Here is a 22,604-nt window from a genome sequence, read left to right as displayed (position 1 = left end):
TCAGGTAAGAAAGACTTTTTTTATGACCATGGGAGGATGACAAAATGCATCAGATGAACGATTGTTGCATGAAATTGAGTGTTTTGTTTAATATTTAACTACCAAAATGCATATGAATATCCAAGCACTTCCATAAAATTGGCATCCAAACTGCTCACTGAGGTTTGCATTTATACATACCTACTGTGTATCTACATCTATACTGTTTTACTAGTCTTTTAATGCAAGGGTCCCCAACGCCTTGTTCCAAGGACCAGCACTGGGTTGCGGCATGCTGGAAACAGGACCACACAGACAAGCAAAGCCACATCCATAGGATGCAGGCAGCACACAAAACCACACACCCTATAGACCATTGAAAAACCTCTCTCCACGGAACCAATCCCTGGTGCCCAAGATTAGGGGCCACTGTTTTAATGCATGTACAGATATAAGACACGGGATAGACAACTCAATTTATTATAAAATGCAGCAATTCATATAAAACATGGTATCAAACAAGCAGTATAAAAATCAATAGTATTTTTTTTGGGGGTAGAATACGAAAAAGAAGTGCAAAGTTTTAAATCTCTTGGCAACACAAAAGATAATTTTGCTAATTTGAGCAACAGTTTACTGTATTAATCATCACTTGCAGTCTCCTACATTTTGTCATGCTTCCAGATACAAATCTCTTTTATTTAGAAAGCGAAGGTCCCTTAACGCAATTTGATTTCAAAACAAATGCAGTTGATATTCTGGCAGTCTGGGGGCTGGTATGTACAGGCACAGTCACAAAGTGGGCACAGGCGTGGAAAAGAGCAACTTCTTGGCTCCAAGCCCTGTTGGGAAGTGAAAAATCATATGTTGTTAAGCCACAGAATATTCTCCATCAAAATCTACTAATCCTTTCAAACTGAAGGCATGGAGCAATATTGCAGAATGATTAGCATAAAGCTTCTGGAATTGTGATCTATGTTCAAGGAAGAGATAATAGGCAACCTGAAGGACATCAGCTGGAAGTCATTTTGAATACTGAGATTCGTTTTCTTTCAGATTCTATCTCACTGAAGATTGAGACAAATTGCATTATTTTTCTACTTAGGTCAATTAAGTCAATTAAATTGGTATTGTATAAGTAGTTCTCGATTTTTGACTGGTTGCTCAGCAATTATTCAAAGTTACAACAGACCTCTTCAGAGCTACTTCCAACCAGGTTCTGAGGTTCCAATGGCCAACCCCCTCTGCCAATATGTGACCGGATGGCAGGTCATATTTATGACCATTTGCAGCATCCTGCAGTCACACAAACACATTTTAGGACATTTTTGCTGAAACCCAATAGTATTTATCTATGGTGTTCAGCAAAAATGGTCTACAGCAAACAATGGGTTTGCTTTACAATTGTGGGGTTTGCCTAACAACCGGCACAATAAGGTGTAAAATTAGGTGTCCTACTTTATGACTGTCAAAACTTACTACCATAATGGGCAGGTAATAAATCAAGAATTACTTGTATTCCATTCATTCTTAACCATGATCTCATGATTATCACTTAACTATGTATTGGCTTTATTTCTCAGTCATTTATGCCTTTCTGTTCAAAATTTAATTAATTTTTCTTGGCTCCGAGATATTTCATTCGTAAAACAGACCCTCTTGTCTGTTTTATTGAGAAGGGCAATTTCAGATTTTTTTAAAAAAAGCAATCATATTCGTAAAAGCTAGCAAAAAGTGGTGTTCAATTACTTTAGTACAATTTATTAACTGATATAACTTTCCCTACAAACCCAGACATCTAGAAATTCTGATTTTCTCCATAGCCAAAAACTTCATCCTAGGAGGCTGCTGTCTTCTCCATAGTAGTCAGAAATCTAGGGACATATTTATAGCATAACTGGTATATTCTTGGATAATCTGATTCCATCATAAAATGAAGGCTCAATAATACATGTAGGCCTCACTTAATGATAAACGTTGGGAGGAGCAACCCCACTGCTAAGTGATACAGTCATAAAGTGGAATGTCATGTGACCAGGACAATTTAAGGCTGGAGCAGCCTTCTCCGACACTGCATATGAGATGGAACTTATGCAGATGTTGCTTGGGGATGGTTTATTTATTTATTTATTTATTTATTTATTTATTTATTTATTTATTAATTAGATTTGCATGCTGCCCCGCTCCGTAGACTTGGGGCGGCTCACAACATACAATAGAACAATTCACAACAAATATAATAATTTTAAAAACAATTAAAAACCCCATTATTAAACCAGACATACACACAGACATACCATACATAAATTGTATAGGCCCGAGGGAGGGGGGGGGATGCCTCAATTCCCCCATGCCTGACGGCAGAGGTGAGTTTTAAGGAGTTTACAGAAGGCAGGAGGGTGGGGGCAGTTCTAATCTCCGGGGGGAGCTGGTTCCAGAGAGTCGGGGCCGCCACAGAGAAGGCTCTTCCCCTGGGACCCGCCAGACAACATTGTTTAGTCGACGGGACCCGGAGAAGGTTGCATAGGTGTTCCTTTTATAGGTCAGTAAATTTGAATGTTCTGGTTAGGGGGTCCCCAAACAGCAAAGCACAGAAGAGGAAGTCGGATCAACCAATCAACACACAGGATGTGCACCTCAACACAACACATGGTTGGGATTAGGAAAGTGTTTGCATTGGCGCATGTGCAGCCCTCTGCAACCTCCACTTACTTATCAACCTCTTTGCATTGTAGTATGTGGCAATGGCTGCAGGCAGTTGGGGACAACTCTAACTCAGTAGTTGCGGCAGTCTCTCATTTGCTGCCATTAGGTGAATTCTGTGCAATTACAGCATCAATGCAGTATTGCAGATTAATTCTGCAGATTGCCAGCAGTTCAATTCTCACTGGCTCAAGGTTGGCTCATCTTTCCATCTTTCCAAGGTTGGTAAAATGAGGAGCCAGATTGTTGGGGGCAAAGTGCTGATTCTGTAAATCCCTTAGACGGGATTGTAAAACACTGTGAAATGATATGTAAGTCTAAGTACTATTGCTATTTGCAACCTCTTGCCAGTGTCCTCATAGATTTTGCCCAGTGGAACCCAGCAGGGAAGGTCAAGACGGACAATCACATTACAATGTTGTAATTATGAATCAGTGGACAAGTACCTGAATCATAATCACATGACTACAGGACATTGCAATGGTTGCAACCAGGAGGGCTTATTGCAAGTGCCCCTTGTGCAGCACTGTTGTAACTTTGAATGGTCACTAACTGAACGGTCATTCAATGAGGACTATCTGTATAGCCAAGTAAAGCTTCTCCCTAATCTAAATCCAACACCGATCTTGCCCTTTGGATATTGTCTTGGTCCAAATCCAGAAAAAACATCATTTCCAGGCTTTTGATCCTACTGACTCACAGCTGTCTGGAATAACTTTGCGAAACTTAAAACACACAATACGTTTGTTTCAGATTGGACCCAAAATACATTTTCCCTTTTACAAACATTCTTAACATTTTCTAAACGCTGAAGGTTTCCCTGTCGGCATTCAACATAGCCCTCACAATTGATTATCTAAATCAACTTATCTTCTTACTCAAGGAAAAAAAGGCATTGAGAAAACTCACATTAGCACAAGAACAGCAGTGATCTAGACAATGGGCTGGAGTGTGAAGGGCACAGTCACATGATTCGGCACAAGCCATACAGCATTCACACATGGTTGGCCAAGACCGCTTCTCACAGGAACAGCAATTGGCACAAAAACCTCTGGCCTGGGAAGCAGTATTAAAAAACAAAACAACGTATAGTTTCATTACATAAGAACTACTGTTATTTTTTTGGAGTATAAGATGCTTCAGAGTATAACAGTTATGTTTGTTTTTGGGAGGAAAACAAGAAAAAAAAAATCTTCCTCTGCCTATTTATCTGGTTGGCATCCTTGCAGCAAATAGCAAACAGCCTGGTCAGCTTCAACACATTATCACAGCCTAATTCAGCATGAGCAGCTGATTGGGAGGTGGATCGGCCTCCTAGAACAGAGGTCCCCAACCGCCGGTCCGCGGACCGGGACCGGGCCGTTGGGGTTTTCCAGCCGGTCCGCGGCGGCGCTGCCCTCCCGGCAGAAGAATCGCCCCGGCCGGACCTCAGTTTCAGCTGGGGGGGGCGAGAACACCGCCTCCCAGCTGGGCGAGCCTGAGCAGAGCGCAGGCTTGCCCACACGCTGCCTTTGGCAGCACAAGCGTGCTTGTCCGGCCGGGGAAGAATCGCCCCGGCCGGATGTCAGTTTCAGCTGGGGGGGGGGGGGGCGAGAACACCGCCTCCCAGCTGGGCGAGCCTGCGCCGCCGCCGTCCGTGCCTCAGTTCCGTAGCTCCGCCTCACAGCTGATCACCCTGCTGCCGCTGCTGAGAGAAAAAAAGAGAGAGGGGGGAAGAGAAAGAGATAGCAACAGAGGGAGAGAGGGGGGGTTAGCAACAGAGGGACAGAGAGAAAGAGAGAGGGGGGGATAGCAACAGAGGGAGAAAGAGAAGGAGAGAGAAAGAGAGAGGGAGAGGGGGGCAGAAAGAGAAAGAAAGAGATAGCAAGAGAGGGAGAGAGAGAAAGAGAGATGGAGAGAGGGGGAGAGAAAGAGATAGCAAGAGAGGGAGAGAGAGAAAGAGAGATGGAGAGAGGGGGAGAGAAAGAGATAGCAAGAGAGGGAGAGAGAAAGAGAGGGGGGAGAGAAAGAGATAGCAAGAGAGGGAGACAGGAGGTTAGCAAGAGAGGGACAGAGAGAAAGAGAGGGGGGATAGCAACAGGGAGAGAGAGAAAGAGAGAGGGAGAGAGGGGGGAAAGAAAGAGAGAAAGAGATAGCAAGAGAGGGAGAGAGAGAAAGAGAGAGGGGGGATAGCAACAGAGGGAGAGAGAGAGAAAGAGAGAGGGAGAGAGGGGGAAAGAAAGAGAGAAAGAGATAGCAAGAGAGGGAGAGAGAGAAAGAGAGAGGGAGAGAAAGAGATGGCAAGAGAGGGAGAGAGAGAGGGAGAGAGGGGAGATAGAAAGAGAGAGAAAGAGAGAGGGGGAGAGAGAGAGAAAGAGAGGGAGAGGGAGAAAGAGAGAGGGAGAGAGGGGGGAGAAAGAGAAAGAGATAGCAAGAGAGGGAGGGAGAGAAAGAGAGAGGGAGAGAGGGGGAGAGAAAGAGATAGCAAGAGAGGGAGAGAGAGAAAGAGAGGGAGAGAGGGGGGAGAGAGAGAGAAAGAGAGGGAGAAAGAGAAATGGAGAGAGGGGGGAGAGTGAGAAAGAGAGGGAGAGGGAGAAAGAGAGAGAGGGAGAGAGAGAAAGAGAGAGGGAGAGGGGGGAGAGATAGCAAGAGAGGGAGAGAGGGAGAGAGGGGGGAGAGAGGGGGGAGAGAAAGAGAGGGAGAGAGAGAGAGGAGATAAAGGAAGAGGAGAGATAGAAAGGAAGAGAGAGAAAGAAAGAGGGATAGAAAGAGAGTGAGAGATGCTCAGTGAGCCTTTCTTTGAAGTTGCCTTTCTTTCTTTCTTTCTCTCTTTCTTTTGCTCTCTTGCTCTTTCATTCTTTTTTCTCTCTTGCTTTCTTTCTTTTTCTTTCTCTCCTTCCCTCCTTCCATTTCTTTCATTCCCCCTCTCTATTTTTATTTCTCTTTCATTCATTCTTTCTTTCTTTCTCTTTTTCTTTCTCTTTTACCTTCCCTTCCTCTATTTCTTCTTTTCTTTCTCCTTCCTACCTTCTTCCCTCCCTCCCTTCCTTCAGTCTTTCCTCTCTTACTCTCCCCTTTCATAAGTTTCCTTGCTTCCTTCCTCTGTTCCTGTCCCTTCCCCCTTTCTTTCTTTCTTTCTTTCTTTCTTTCTTTCCTTCCTCCATTTCTTGCTTTCCTTTTCCTTCCTCCCTTCTTTCCTCCCTCATTCCCTTCTTTCACTCCTTCCTCTCTTACTCTCCCCTTTCACCCCTCCCCAAAGAAGGTAAATTTCATACATAATTGGTATGTCGCAAAATAAAGTAGTTTTAAAATGGCGGGGAGGGGGCCCCCCAGACACTTAGGCTGTATGGGGCCCCAAAATTCCTGATGGCGGCCCTGGCTCCACCCCTCCATAACCCCACCCCCATATGACCAAAGCCCCCCCCCCCCCCCCACCGGGCCATGGAAAACTGGTCTAGCTTAAAGCCGGTCCCTGGTGCAAAAAAGGTTGGGGACCTCTGTCCTAGAAGACTCCCAATCAGCTGTTCCAGGTTGCAGCGATTGCCACAGACCATCACCGCCTCCATGACTTTCATTTTTGGCCTCTGTGCCTCATGTATTTGGCCTCTGCGCACTGCGTTTTCAGCCTCCGAACGCTTCGTTTTAGTCCCATTCCAGGATGCGAGGATCACCACAGCACATCACTGCCAATCACTGTCTCAGTGCATTATGTTTTTGGCCTCCATACTTCCCATTTTTGGCTTCTGATTGTTGTGGTTTTGGGCAGTTCCAGGTGGTGGGGATTGCTGCTGCTGCTGAACCTCAATGCCTGGAACCACACAAAAATGCAATGCGCAGAGATTAAAAATGGGGTGTGAGGAGGCTGAAAATGCGATGCGTGCAGGGTGAAAACATGATGCGCAGAGGCGGTGATGGACAGCAATGTGCTGTGGCAATACCTGCGACCAGGAACAGGTCTAAAACGGAGCTTTCGGAGGCCAAAATGTGACGTGCGGAGACTGAAAACATGACGCATGGAGACAACAATGTGCTGTGGTGATCTCCGTTGTCTGGAAAGGGTCTAAAAGCTTGTGTGAAGGCTGAAAACATCCAAAGCGTGGGGACTGGCGGGTAGATAGGGCTACATTCAATGTAGAAGACACACCCCAATTTTCAGCCTCTTTTAGAGGGGGGGATGTGTCTTATATTCTGAAAAATACAGTACTTACTGTGTTTCCCCAAAATTATGACAGGGTCTTATTTTATTTTGACCCCTAAAATCTGGCCTTGGCCTTATTATTGAGGGGATGCTTATTATTTTGGAGGTGCAGTAGGCGTTGAGTGTGGGACTGGATGTCCCATTATTGCCACCTCCACTCCCTGTTCTTGGCGCCAGCCAAGCGGCTGGCCTGCCACCACCATCTTGTGGAGAAAAAATCTGCAAGGCTTCATCATACCGGCACAGCTGGGTCCTACCACTCGTGGTTGTGCCAATATGTTGAAACACGAGGTGGTGCTGCTGTTCATGAATGCAATGGCACAAGAAGCCTTGTAGAGTCCTGCTCCACAAGGCAACAGCGGTGGCGTGACAAGTCTCACAGAGACTCATTTCTAGCAGGTGGGCTGGGCCATGAGATGTGTGTCCTGTCTGACACTTGTAGCTCCATTGCATTCCTCACCGTTGTGTCCAGGGGAGTCCACTGTAAAAGAAAACCCGTGAATTCAATCAAACCTCGAACTTGCAAGACATATTGTTTTGCAATGGAATTCCTTCTCTGAACACATGCCGAGGAACACAATGGAGCTACAAATGTCAGATAGGCCGTGTGTCTTGCGGCCTATCCCACCCCGCCCCACCTGCCAACTCCAAATTGCGTCTCACCATGTGACGGGTGTCCTACCTGACACTTGTAGCTTTGTCGTGTCCCTCACCGTTGTGTCCAGAGATGAAAGCTCATTAAAAAAGAAAATTTCTCACTAGTTGATGAAGTTGAGTTGAATTTGCGAGATGTTTTCTTTTACAATGGACTTCCTTCCCTGGACACAACGCCGAGGAACGTGATGGAGCTATGTGTCAGGCAGAATGTGCATCTCGCAGTGTGACACAATTTGGGGGTGGCAGGTGGAGCAAGGTTGACCAAGAGACATGCGTCTCAATGGGTGCAGCTCCCAGTGAGGGAGAGAAAGAAAGAGCACAAGTGAGAGGCGGACACACGCAGGCAGTTTTGCCAACTCCCTCTGCTGCGGCATTGCGCACACTCCACAGGACTAACTCGCCTCCTCTGGGCTCTGTCTCCAGCGGTGTTTTGAAATGTGCTCCTGCCTACAAGGAAGAGAGGAGTTGAGGCAGGAATTGAGGATGTGGGAGAGCCCCACCCCACCCCACCATCCGCCAGTGAGACGCAGAAGGACCCTTCCAGCCATCTGTCCCGGGATCCACCTCCCTGTGTCTCTGGCTTGGTGGGTGACTCTCTCGGCAGGCTCCATAGCACCTCAGCTCTTTCTCGCCATGTCATGCTTCTGGGCATGGGTTCAATCACTGAGTGAGTGGCCGCTGCTGCCACTGCCTTCTCTCTCTCCAAGGAAAGAGTGGAGGGTTTGGAACAAATGGGCAGGAGCAGGCAGCAAGCAATGCACTTAGGAAAGGGCATTTGGGGTGCATGGAGCATGTCCCCCCACTTTCCCCGAAAAGTAGTTGAGAGGGCTTATTTCAATGCATGCACTGAAAAGTCTGATTGGCCTTATTATGGGGACATGTCTCATTGTTGAGGAAACACAGTAGAAAAAACTATTTCATCTGTATTGCTTCTCACTGGCCAAAGCTTCTATATATTTTTTCTTGGATTTACATATTGCAAATTACAGCAGCCCTCGATTTATGACAATTGAGTCCAAAATTTCTTTTCCTAGGTGAGACAACTGAGTTTTGTCCCTTTTCACCACCTTTCTTGCCAGAGTTGGTGAGTCACTCCAGTTTTTGACTTAGTAACACAGCTGTTAAGTGAATCTGGCATCCCTACTGACTTTGCTCATCCAAAGGTCACGAAAGGTGATTATGTTTCCAGAACACTGCGACCGTCATAAATATGAATCAGTTATTATTATTATCATTATTATTATTATTATTATTATTATTATTATTATTATTATTTATTAGATTTGTATGCCGCCCCTATCCGTAGACTCGGGGCGGCTTAATTTTGCCAAGCATCTGAATTTTGATTACATGGCCATGGAGATTCTACAACGGTTGCAAGGGTGAAAAATGGTCATACGCCACTTTTTTCAGTCCCCTTGTAATTTCGAACTGTCGTTAATCAAATGATTGTAAATCGAGGACTATCTGTAATCCGTGTCTAAGCAGCAACAATGCATGTTGGCAATCTTTGGAGAAAAGCTAAGGTAAAACTAAGTAAGGCAACAGTGGAAAACAGATCTGACTATGTGCAATAACTAATTCAGTCTGCATGAATGAGAATCCACTCAGGATTGCATGATTGATGCCTAAATGCATTATTTTTGCTCATTTTCTAATGGAAAACTGCTGAAATAAGAGCAGTATTAATATGGAAAATAGTTCAGATCTTATTTATCCTTTCATCCCAGTTACCAGTAGGCATTGTCTGAGGACCAGGACCAGAATGAGGAGCAGCAGGTAGGAACCAACAACCAAGAAAACGATGGCAGGGAGGGGCAGGAACAAGGTGGCAGCAAAGGGGAGATCTGGTGGAGGATTCAGCGATGGAGTCTGTAAGATGGAAAAAGTCAAAGGCAGGTTGACAGTAGCAGGGGTGAGGAGTAAAGGAGGCATAAATGGAGTCGCAGGCAAGACCACGTTAGTCCAATATTTGATATTTATTTATTTTGTAGCTTTCTTTCGTTATTTTTATAAATAAGTCAAAGTAGTGAACATATCCAACATACCTTCCTCTTCTTATTTTCTTTACAGTAACTCTTTAAGTGATTTGAGCTGAGATAGGAACTGGCCCAAAGGCACTCACCTAGCTTTTATGACAAAGATGGGCCTGCAACTTGTGTTCTTCTGCTTTCTAGCCTGATGACTTAACCATCAGACCAAACTGGCTTGTTTGGTAAACTTCAACTAAACATTAACAAACCAAACAGCTTTGACTGACAATCTTTATACCAAATATATAATTCCTCCAACAATCAAAAGTCAGGTAATCTTTCAGCTTAATGATCCAAATACAACTATAGCACATGCCATGCATTTTGTGTTATGTTAAATACATGTATATACTATAGTTATCTAATGCTTAAAATTGAGATTATTTCTGATTCAGAGGAATTATTATCATCTGTACCTCTATAACTGTCTGTTTTAGCTCTGCAACCAAACAAGAGAGATACCTATTTCAACAGATAATTGGAATTGCAGAAAAAACAATTGCTACCAATCTGCTTTGAGGACATGATTGAAGACTTGTATACTGCACAAGTCAAAAAGACGGCTTTGAAAATATCTACAGATCCCTCATATCTTGGACATAAATCCTTTCAACTTCAAAATGATACTATAGGGCACTCCACACCACAACAACTAGACACAAGCAGTTTCCCCCCCAATGCCATCACTCTATTAAACAACTAATTTCCACAATACTATTAAACTGTTTACTAAGACTGTATTACTATTCTCATACTTCCTATTACCTATCTCCTGCCACTTATGACTATAACCACATTGCTTGTATCTTTACAATTTATATAACTTTGTTTCCTAGTATGATTTCATTGCTTATTAGCAATCTATGACTAGCACTAAGTGCTGTATCTTTTGATTCTTGATTAATGTAGGTTTTTTTCTTTTTGTGTACACTGAGAGTATATGTACCAAAGACAAATTCCTTGTGTGTCTAATTACAGTTGGCCAATAAAGAATTCTATTCTATTCTATTCTATTCTACAGTTGGCCAATAAAGAATTCTATTCCATTTCATTCCATTCAATGTTACTTGGGGTTGAACTCTGGGCTTCTAAGATAACTGATTTATAAGTATATTTATGAAGTGCAGTTCCATTCCTATAGAGAGGCAGAAAAGGATAATTATGAAACAAATCTAAGAGAGGTGTTGCACTTACTGCCATTCCTCAGTTGGGAAATGTGTCTGGAGGCTCCATAGATGTCAAACAGCCTTAAAAGAAAGAAAATATTGTCAATAAATTGTACCACATAAACATAATTGGACTGATAAAAAAATAGTTAAGGCTTAATAAACAATTAGTCCAAGTTCCTATTTGCACGTACATTCATTACAAGTAGCATAAGTTTAAAGAAAGGCAAGCCCTATTCAAAAGCAGGGTACCAATGATCTTATTTGTAACTTTTATATGCACCTCAGATTTTTCATTAGCTAATGACTTTGTAATGAAAATATAAAACTTTTTTCCCGATCCATTACGGTTGCAGGATCTGAATTCAACAGCTGTCTGCACACTCACTTTTCCAAATTGCTTCCCTCGATGGTGAATATTAAATTAAATAAAATTAGCACTCTAGAATGGTTTTCTTTCAATCCAGCCCCTTTTAAGCTATGCAAGACTTCAAACCACCACCACCCCCAAACTCCATAAGCAGCAATTGCTGGCTGGGGAATTCTGGGAGTTGAAGTCCACCTTCAGTACATCTTAAAATTGTCCAGGTTTTTTTTTCATAAACCCCCCCACTAAAAGCGCTAGAAAGTATCAAAGAATCCTTAACCCAGCCTTTCTTTCTCAACAGCATAACTCACTACCAGACTCTGTAATATCATCACCTAGCCCCCAAAACTTTACCCTTAGACTATCCACTGTTGAGCTCTCCCCATTCCGAAGAGGTCAGTAGGGGGCGTGCATAATTGCACCAGAGGCCCTTCCATCCCGCCCTAATGTTTCTTTTATTTTTTTATTAGAACCATGCACATGAATATTATTATATCTAATGTTTCTTCTTACTTTTTACTCTTATTACTAGTATCATGTATATGAATATTATTATATCTTTACATATCTCAAATATGTATTTGACAAAACAAATAAACAAATAAAAAAACATAAATAACGGGTTAAACCGTTTCCCATCAGCATTCACCCTATGGATGTTGCTCATCTTGCCAGAAAGTTGCTTAGTTAATATTGATAAGCATCGAGGTTGCACAATGTGCTTCGCGAGCTACCCAACAACCCCGCAAGGAAAGTCAACCAATGTCCGTTTCCACAGGGTGTAAATCAAAATCGCGTTCCTCCGTCGCCAAGGGAACTAGATCTATTCCAACGTCACGTCAGGCTCCTACGGATTCCCATCGCGACCAAACTTGGTGGAGCCGTGCCGGCTCGCGGAAGAGTCCAGCGAACCAGTGACGTCATTGAGAAACGCTTCCCATATATCAGTTCGGAGGTCATCCACCGTCTAAAGTGGAAGCTCCGTCCCTCAATGTTCTGGCAACTGCTTCCGAAGTGACGTTATCGGAAGGAGGATTTTTCCATAAGGGTGGGGGGCAATATTACAATGTTTATAGGGGAATACAAACCTTTTCCTATTCCATCAGCAGTATAAATTATTAACTTATTTCTTATATTTCTGATCATTCGGGACAAAGCATTGTTTCTTTCCTGTTTAATCTATACAGAGTGCATCGGCTCGTTTCTTTTACAAAATCCACCCAGCAACAAGACTGCTCTTCGGCGGGCCTTTCGAGTATTATGGCAACCAATCACAATTCGCGAATGACGGGGTGGAGTGAGAAAGATGTAAAAGACCCGTTTCAATTGGGAGTTCATAGCGGCCTCTAGTGGCTTTTCCTCCACATGCCACGCCTGCGCATTTGCCTCGTTCTACGTTATACGTACTCCGCTTCTACCTTACTGCGCAAACGCTCAGTGGTGGTGGACTAAAGATTCGTTCTTTTAAGGAATAGAGAGAGATATACAAAGAGAGTCAGTTTCAGAAATAATTCTGATATTTCCCACTTTACCCATTCTGTAGGTTTATATATGTACTACTTGTGCAAGCTACACCTGGGTTAACATTTGCACTTTTGAGTCTCATATTTAACCAGACTATTAACAATATTGGGTCGCTGTGCTGAGTGGGACGGGCTTTTCAATGCTTTTACATATACACTACGTGAAAGCTGTTTTTAAGGTGAAAATGGTTTCCTGGGTGAAGTTAACTGCATTTTGAAGATTGCAAAGATTTGCATTTGCTGCCAAAAGCTTCGAAGTGCTGGTTACAATAGATAGAACCCATGGGCTACCATGCTCTGCATAAGAAGAACTTTGTCTTCTACGTAAGAGTTTTCTACATGGTTGCTTTGTCGACTTGGTAACTCAAATATGAAATTCTTAAAATTGGTACAAATCAACAATTTAAGTACCTTTTGAATAATATGTCATATGTATTATTAAATATTAAATATTTGCGTTTTATTATTTCTGTGGCCAGAAATTGAAGCCAAAAAAAAAAGGTCAGCGGAAATAAATGGCATGGGGACTCCACTTCTCTTAGATCCATTCCGATCTTCCAACTCTTCATTTTCCTGTCTCTACCTTGAAGAGCGGCTGCCATATTACGCATGCGCACAAAATGGCCATCACGCCCCTCGTTGCAGCCCCTTTGCCGTTGCTATGGGAACGGCAAACTTTCACCGTGGCGGCCACAGGGTATTCCGGGGACCCTAGAGAGGCTCTTGGCAGGTGGGCGGGAGGGTAGAGAATAGTGGGCTTTTCATTGGCTGGCGTGTTTAAGGGCCTCTGAGGCTGCTCCGCAGGAATTCAAATGTACCAGCCAATCACCACTCGTTAATGAGTTCCTTAAACTAGTGGACGCGGGGCGGGGAGGGGGAGGAGAGATGCAAATTGATTTAGTCGGAAGGGAGGACAGAAGTCATTAATCCCTGGCACATCAGGCTATGACGTCACTGAAGGAAAGGGTTTAGCTCGTTGCATTGCATCACTTTTCTGGAAAGCTGCATTGCTTGAAGCATGATTCCGACTTTTAGCAAACATGCATTTCTCCATTGTCGAAGAAGGTTCAACTTTTCTATACTTTGTGTTTTCTCTACGTTAACATGGTAGAGTCGACTAATATATTAATCATTTATTAAAATAATTTTGTTAAAAGTTACAAACATAAAGATTTAAAAAAAATAATTCAAACCAAGAAAAATGTAAAATCTAAAGAGGTACAAAGGGATAGGAAATTGTTGAAATTGTTTTTGTCTGTTGGAAGCCGCCCAGACTTCGGGAGTTGGGCAGCATATAAATATAATTAATAATAAATAAATAATAAAGATATAAAATAAAAATGAAAGGATGTATTAAAAAATGACTTCCCCTCTTCCTCCAGATTCTGTAAGTAGAAACAGTATAGCAAACTAACACCTTTCAATTTTAAAAATGATCTTGTATCTCATTCCTTATCGATAAAATTATAAAAACTCAGTTTTTAAAAATATATATTTTATTTTGAATACAAATAATACAAACATAACACATATAAATCAATACAAAAAGGAAAAAATGCAAATATCATAGTGCACCCCACTCCTAAAACCATTTTCCCACTTTTATTTCTTATTCAGTCAATTAAAAGATATACAGTAATCCCTCGCTACTTCGCAGTTCATCTTTCGCAGATTCGCTCCTTCACAAGTTTTTTGAAAGGGAGCTTATGACTGCTATATCGCAGATACCGTGAAAGATGAATATCCAAAATATTCAGGGTGATTGATGTGTCCCCCCTTCTCCATCCCCATTCCTGGCAGAGGCCTCACACCTTAGAACGCCTGGTCAGGGATGGTTTGTGGGTGTGTATATTGGGAGGGAAACTGCAGCGGTAGCTTCCTTCACCCTGCGCGGGGAAGGCTCGGGTTGCCTTGTCCTCCAGTTCGTGGATGTTTCTCAACTCTTAAGATTGTCCTCCACCACCCGACTACAGGAAAGCCGCTACCACCACTGCTGACCGCTGAGAGAATCCAGTCTCTCTCAGCGGTCAGCAGCGGTGTGTTGTTAAAATACAGGGAGGATTTTAAAAAGCCAAATACTTGTTAAATACATAAAAATATATCTTTCCTCTACTTCGCGGAAATTTGTTTTTCACGGGTGGTCTTGGAATGTATCCCCCACGAAAAATGAGGGATCACTGTACAATGTATTCCTATTGTGCCCTTATCCCCTCCAAAACAACATATACAGTATTCTTGGATAGGCTTATTCCCTTTGCCTTCCACCAACACTGTTTTTTAATGAAATCCCCCTATATTTCATTATAATTGTTCACTTTAATCATCTCTTTTTAAATTTAAATTTGTTAATTTATCATTTGTTGCCATACTCCAGATTTCATTATACTCCTCATTTTTTTGAATATCCCAATTTTGTCCCCAATATTTAGCCATCACTAATTTATCATCAAATCAACTCCTTTGTTGTTTTATTTATATCCTGTTTTTCCACCAGCAACACTAATGTAATTCTCAATGACATAGCTCAATTTATATTTAAAAATACTCTAATTTCCCTAAACACCATATCCCATATTTTTGTGCACTATCACAATCCCACCACATATGTTTATATGTTCCAACTTCTTTCTCTCATCTTCAACAAAATATTTGTATATTTAACATCTACAGTATTTGATTTAATTTATGTGATGAAAACTCAGTTTTAATCAGGAAAAAGCTATGAAGAACTACCAGAAATGACAATTTATTTTAACTTTAATCAAATGAATCCATTTGGTATTCCAAGTTATCACTTCCTATAAAAAGAAAAGCAGAAGGAATCCTTCCCCATTTATACAGTACAGGTATATAGATTTTTAAAGCCTTGTCATTCAGTTCTGGTCATTAATAGCAAACAGAAACCACAATGCATACATTTTAACTCTGGTCAAATAAATTCACTTACCTTCCATTTATTTAATCCATCAAATGATATCCCACAAATTGATTTCTTATCGCTTTATCTCTCTCCTTTCAGGAACAGCTTCAGTAGTTCAACACATCCTGTTCATAAAACCAAATAAGGCTTTCAAAACCATTCTTCTGATTTGTTATTTGTATGTCCTCTTTAATTATTAAAACATTAGCTGGTTTCAAATGTAATCCCATTATAGCATCCCTTTCAATATCACTATTGTTGTTTGGTATAAATCCATTTTGAAATCCGCAGCATCTTATTCCATTATGCATTTTGAATCAGCCCCCATCTCTGTTTTGTCCAGTAAAATTTGTCCTTCTTCTATATCCTCTGATAAATTCATTTTTATTGTGTCAGTCAATCTTGTAACCAATTTCTGTGTAGCTTGTTCCCAAACAAGCTTAATTTCTTCTACAGCCAAATAGTATTGCTCCCTTGTATTAATATTCTCCTCTCCTTTGTTGTAAAGCTTAATTCTCTCTGCTTCGCTCTGTCAACCTTCTAAGTTCCCACATCATATGTTTATTTTCCAATTAGCAATTTTCCCCCAGGGGAGGTTTTCTTACAGTTGATTCAAGATTTTCATGTATTTTTTAAGTAATATTTTAAAACACTCCATAGGAAACATTCTTTTAGCTCTTCATGCCTGGGATAAAACATATATCCATTGTAAGATAAAATCCAGGAAATAGTATAAGGGCAGACTAGATGGACCATGAGGTCTTTTTCTGCCGTCAGTCTTCTATGTTTCTATGTTTAGCTTTCAGAAATCAACATTCTAGTCCTGCTTACAGTTTTATTTCTAATCCTAATCCTTAAACATATATAAACTTTATTTCATTAAGGGTAGAAATAAACTTTTCTGACATGATGATATTTGCCATTCAGAAGATTCTTAACATCTTGAAAATCAATAACAAAATACTCCCTTAAAGTAGATAAAAGAGGAAGAGGGTCAACCCAGGGTCTGCTTGAAGGTACTGAAACTGGACTTAGACAACACCAGACTTGGGCAGTTATGGCTGCCAGACCACATCCAGTCCTTTGGCGGTCTATGTCTGGCCTACATGAGGTCAATCGGAAATTAGAAATCAAATGTAAAGGGGGGGGGGGGACAGAAGAAGCTCAGTTAGGTCTGGTTCTGCACAGTTGTTGGTGCACCTCCTAAATCTGCGCTTGTGTAACCTTCACCCGGAACAGCCCGTGGAGTTGGGCTGATTGAATTTGAGGACACCAAATCAAGTTACATTAATTTGGCCCTTCACCAAAGTTCCTAGTTTCTCATGTGGCCCTTTGGGAATATAATTGCCCAACCTGGGCAAGGTGATCCCCCCACCCCCCCTGCCACTAGAGAATTGCTATTTTGCAATTTCTTTGGTGGTAGACTCTGCAAGCTTATGCTTGGTCCTAGCCGGGTGTGGGATTCAAAAAAAATTAGCCACTATTTCTCTACCCGGTTGCTGGGTGGGCGTGGCCATTGTGGGGGGTAGTATATGCAGCCTGCACCATGTTGAGAGGAGGGTGAAACAGATTGGTAATTAGCATAGATTAGTAACACTGAGGTGTCTAATGCATTATTTCTACTGCTCCAGAGACTTTCCTTGAGACTTCAGGAGGGTTAAAATGGCCTCCCCTGGGTTCCAGAGGGCCTCTGGAGGCTGGAAATGGGTCCTTCAGGAACTTCCAGAAGGCCCCTTTTTTACCCTCCCAGAGCCTCCACGCAGGACCTTGCATCCAAAATTGACTGCGTGAAGACTCCTGGGAGGAGGTAGGCATGGCCAACCAGTCCTTTTAACTACCGGTTTGGCAGACCAGATGTAAAATTAGTATCTGGTTTGTCCGGACCGGCTGAATCCCACCCCTGATCCTAGTCCTGTCCTTGACCTAGAGTTTCAAGGAGTTCTTCCATTCACCGGCTCCTCTTTTTGCTGAGATCTTTAGTTCTGTGAGAACGGAGCTGTCTTCTGTCAGACTTCCCCAGAGGCCAAGCATTAAATATTTCTGTTGCATTTAATAGTTTATTTAAAGATGTATAAGGCTGGCTAAGTTAGTGCCAGCGTAAAAGCTTCAGAGATGATTTTATCCATTCCTAAATAAGTTTCAAATAGATATAGGCCTCTGGTGGTGCAGTGGCTAGAATGCAGTCCAGCAGGCAAATTCTGCCCACAGCCAAGAGTTTGATCCTGACTACTCAAGGTTGACTCAGCCTTCCATTATTCTGAGGTTGGTAAAATGAGAACCTAGATTGTTAGGGGCAAGATGCTGATATTGTCAACTGCCCATAAAGTGCAGTGCAGTATATAAGTCTAAGCTCAATTGCTACTGCTATTAAATGTCTCATTGCCATGGAGGCAGGTGCTGGATTGCATCCTGACTCTTAATGCAAAAAGGGAAATGTTCTTCCAATTATCCTGGTGATTTCATGAAGTCCCCGGATTTGCTTGGGAGGAAATAGGAATGAATGCTATTGCCTTTTTCTGAAATGCTTTCAACCACTCTGCATAGCAAACATCAAACAGCCCCTGACCCTGTGCTTAGTTCTCAATTCAGCAAAGGAGGCCAGAAATGTGGCTCTTTCACTTAGCAATGCAATATATCTCTTGCCTTGATGGAAGGCAACATCAGACTTCCTAAATTGCTATTCTTCATATTAGTATCAAATAAACCTCCCCACCATTCCCATTACCACCTTAATAGTAATGGAAAAGCAGTAGAAATAAGGCATTTGACAACCTAGTGTTACCAATCAGTGCAAATTACTTTGGGTGACCACAAAGAGAGGCTAACCACAGTTCTTTGCTCTAGGAGTCACTAAGTGATTTGCAGCCCAGGTATTGTTCTAGAGCAGACATCAGACTGAATCCTAGGCTCTATGATATAGTAGAATTCATTCATTCATTCATTCATTCATTCAATTTTTATGCCGCCCTTCTCCTTATACTCAGGGCGGCTTACAACATGTTAACAATAGCACTTTTTAACAGAGCTAGGCTATTGCCCCCACAATCCGGGTCCTCATTTTACTCACCTCGGAAGGATGGAAGGCTGAGTCAACCTTGAGCCGGTGATGAGATTTGAACCGCTAACCTTCAGATCTACAGTCAGCTTCAGTGGCCTGCAGTACAGCACTCTACCTGCTGCGCCACCCCGTACATTCCAACCATTAAAGATATGTTGGGGCAAAACATAGAAATCGTAGCATATCCCCTTTCCCACAAATACTCAAATGCTATCAGGGTCCAGCAATGTAATAGCTTCCAGGTTGGGAATTCAGGCTGGGTGCTATAATCCAATATATTGGGGAGCACCCAGCTGCAGCATATTGCATTATATATTTTTTGTGCTAGTCTTAACATTTAATTTTTCATTAAGGATAAAGCATTTGAAGAGTTGCTTCTGTGATTATGTGCATTCAAGTCATTGTTGACCTTTAGTGACCACATCAATTATCTCCATGATAACCTGTCCCTAACTTACCCTTCAGGTCTTCCAACGTCATATCCTTTTTCTTTCACATTTCCCAGCATTAGAGAGCTAGATCCTCACGTAATGTGTCCAGATTAATTTGAGCCAGCTTATTTGTGCTTTGAGACCACTGGGTTGATTTGTAGAGAGACCCACTGGTTTATTTTCTTGGCTGTCTGTGGTTTTCTCAGGAGCTTTCAGCCCCAAAGTTGAAAAGCATCTCTTCCTAACCTGATTCTTCAAATCCAATTTTCACTTCCATGGGGTGTCATAGGACACATCACTAATTCTATGATTCTGGTTGTTGTAATTATAGACATCGCAGCATTTTAATACCTTTTCCAACAACTTCCCGGCAATGCACTGTATTTTATAACTTCTTGTTCCTTGCTGATTGTTGTTCCTAAAGGACAAAAGCTATCCACTACCTCAATATCTTAATTGATAAGTCTAAGGCTGGTTATTGTATGTACCTGCTGTCATTAATCTGGTTTTCTTTATTTTAGTCCCTTTTTTTTCATTGTGTTCCCAGACTTCTTTTACTAGAGCTTGCGGATTGTTTGCATTTTTCAGCTAATTCTGTCTCATACTTTGTCAAAATAATTAAAGATTAACTATTAGCAGAAAATAAACCACCAGGCTGGGAGACCTTCTAATCCAGTCCTGCCATAAGTATGAAACCAGCCGGACAGTCGCTCTTAGCTCTAGGAAGCAGGCAATGGCAAGCAACTTCTAAAAACTTTGCAAAGAAAACTGCAGAAATGCATCCAGGCAGTTGCCAGGAGGCATAAAATAGCACGAAGGTACATACACATACTTCCCCTAAAATCCATTAACACGCAAGAAAATTAAAAACAAAAACAATTGCTCCACTGTTGAATTATTAGATCTCTTAAAGAAATGCAATCTTTAACAGTGAAGTGTTGATAAAGTTTACTAAGTATGTGAAATGTGTCAATATGTATAAGTACTGTATTTTTCAGAGTATAAGACACACCGTTTTTGCTCCCTAAAGGGGATGAAAATTTGGGTGGGTCTTATATTCTGAATGTAGCTTTTTTTTTTTAAGCTTCTCCTCCCCCCCAGTCCAGCTAGCTGCTAATGATCTTCCCAGCTCTTCCCTTGCAGGCTTTTTCATTGTTTCTTCCTCCGAAAAATGTTTTTCCATACCTAAGTCTTTGCAGGCTTTTTTTCATTGCTCTACTTGCTCCGAATAAATTTCGTTCCAGCCCTAACCAGGCCAGCTCTTACCACTTGCAGGCTTTCTCATTGTTACTCTCTCCGAACAGAGGTTTTTTTCAGCCCTAACCAGGGGATAAAATAATGTGATGAAGCTGATCAGACTAAGAACGCTAGCAAATTTCCTTCCCCATTTTCCTCCCCAAAAACTAAGGTGTATCTTATATGCCTAAAAATCTGGTAATTCATTATCCACCAGACTGGTGTGTGTGGTATTTCTCCATGGAATTTTCTTTGCTTTCTGTAACTCTCACAGCGACTTGAAATGCAGACAGAAATGGATAACATAAATATATGCCTAATGTTTATATTTCAATATGGAATTAATATCTTAAAGGCGCAATCAAGAAAGGTATTTTACACAAATTCCATGACAGGTATTTTACACAAATTCCATTTACACAATTTCCCAAGACTCATATTGGGAAATTGGCTCTTTTTGCCTTGCCTGGACTATATTCAAAACTCATCTAAATCCTCCAGGGCACTAAATTGATTGCATGTTGTGCTAAATTAAGACTAATCCTTTTCAATCTAGAGTTGCAACTCTATGTTTAACACTAGTTGGGTTCACACAATAATTAAGCATTTGCAAATCATGTTTAGTTGGTTGAGCTACAGTCAGTGGCTGTTTAATGCTCTAAAGTGGTTCCCAATGTGGGGCCCATGCACCACAAGGGGGCAACATGATTTTTAATGGGGGAAATTGGAACCTTATTTAAACCAAGTTAATGGCCTTTTAGGCTTCCTCTGTGTGAGTAGGAGATAACCTTTTGAATATTAAGAATTATATGTCAAGGAGGATTTTAAAGATGCTTAGGTGGGACATGGTCAAAAAAGTTTGGGAACCACTGCAACAATAGGCCACAATTGTCAATGTACAACACCTTAAGGCAAAGCAAAATAAATCACATTATGGCTTCATTAATCAGGTCACTGTATACAATCTGGAGGGTAAATTGATATAGTATCTCCTGCCCACGTTCTTTTAAATTCTTATGCCCTTGTTATTTTTCCAGTCTGAAGCAACAAACTTCATTTCAGCTTAGATCAACAGTAATATATTAGGGAAGGATTTCTTGCTGCAAACTTAAAGCTTCCCAAATCAAGTGCAATGTCTGAATTAAAGATAAACATAAATACATCTACTAGGATATGGATTAGAGCAAAGGGAATTTATTCAGGAAATATGGCAAACATAGGCTATATTTATATATAGGCTGTATAAATATGGCAAAATGGGCTATACAGTATTTATGTACTACACACTTATAATTTCTGCATCTACGGTCCTGCCCAAAGTAAATCAATCCCATTTCCATTATTTTCAGAACAATTAATTTTGATTGCAATTATCTAGAGCAATGAAATGTGCTTAGCCAGATAACACTGGAAATAACTTGTTCAGTTTAATGAGATTTAGAGATTAGCAGTTTTCGCTAAACTTTGAATTTTGTTACGATCGAACTGCTGATGACTTATTCCTTATTCTCCACACAATTACTTATTTGATTACACTTTACCATATTCTTCCTTCAAGAAACATATCCTTGGGAGCGGGGTGTGTGTGTGTTTTGCCATGCCTTTCCCAAGTTTAGAACCACAGCAACCCTATCAGGTAGGCTGAGCAAAGAGTTTCCCAAATAATCCTCATCACAATGTAGGGATTTGAAATGCCATTTAATTAGTTTGTGCTGTTCTGATAACTGTTAGGCAATACGTTATTTTACTGTCACAAGTCGTTTATTTCACTGAATTAATTAACCAAATGTTCCAGCTTGATTGTTTCATTACTATAAAAAGTAAAACCCTTCTACCTTATGATATTTCAATGGTGTCTTAATTAGCCCCCCAGGGAATCATCTTGACAACATGAAGTACCCTCCATAGAGGAGGACACATGGAATAATATGGCTGTCATTTCTCACCTTTTCTGGGCTCAATAGGATGGCAGAGGAACTGGTGAGTCAATCGGCTAAGATCCAGTATGTATACATTCCTTCTCAATTGGTTTCAGAGGCAGTAAAGGGGAGAGAAGCTGGCTGGGTTTGCATAAGTGCACTTTTGTATATTAGCCACGGCTTGCCTCTCCGTTTATTAAATAAGCCATAATTGGATGGGTTCACTAACGCGCCGAGCTGTTGATCCTGTCTTTGAAAACACAATGCCCAACACAAATCAAGCAAATGTCATTATGGATCAGTAATACAATATGTGAAGTCAACTGATTCCTTAGCTGAAGTAGTTAAAAGGATTTTAATCCATGGTAAAAGGAAGAAAAGATCCTCTCCCAGATATAGTGGTTGGTTATCTCTGCTTAATGCCTGTGGAGGATC

The 22,604-nt window shown here is 41.5% G+C and overlaps 1 long non-coding RNA gene across 1 annotated transcript; it reads right to left on the bottom strand.

The window, feature by feature from the left end:
- Positions 1 to 443: 443 nt before the first annotated feature.
- Positions 444 to 11,946, bottom strand: LOC139155855 (uncharacterized). The gene is made up of 5 exons (XR_011557125.1): positions 11,732 to 11,946; positions 10,744 to 10,796; positions 9,251 to 9,388; positions 3,592 to 3,738; positions 444 to 821 (listed from the first exon to the last, which is right to left on the bottom strand). It is a non-coding gene; the product is annotated as an uncharacterized lncRNA (long non-coding RNA).
- Between the last annotated feature and the right edge of the window lie 10,658 nt (positions 11,947 to 22,604).

Source organism: Erythrolamprus reginae, unplaced genomic scaffold (genome assembly GCF_031021105.1).
Source record: "Erythrolamprus reginae isolate rEryReg1 unplaced genomic scaffold, rEryReg1.hap1 H_7, whole genome shotgun sequence".
NCBI lineage: Eukaryota > Metazoa > Chordata > Lepidosauria > Squamata > Dipsadidae > Erythrolamprus > Erythrolamprus reginae.
This window is presented reverse-complemented; position numbering and strand designations above follow the sequence as displayed.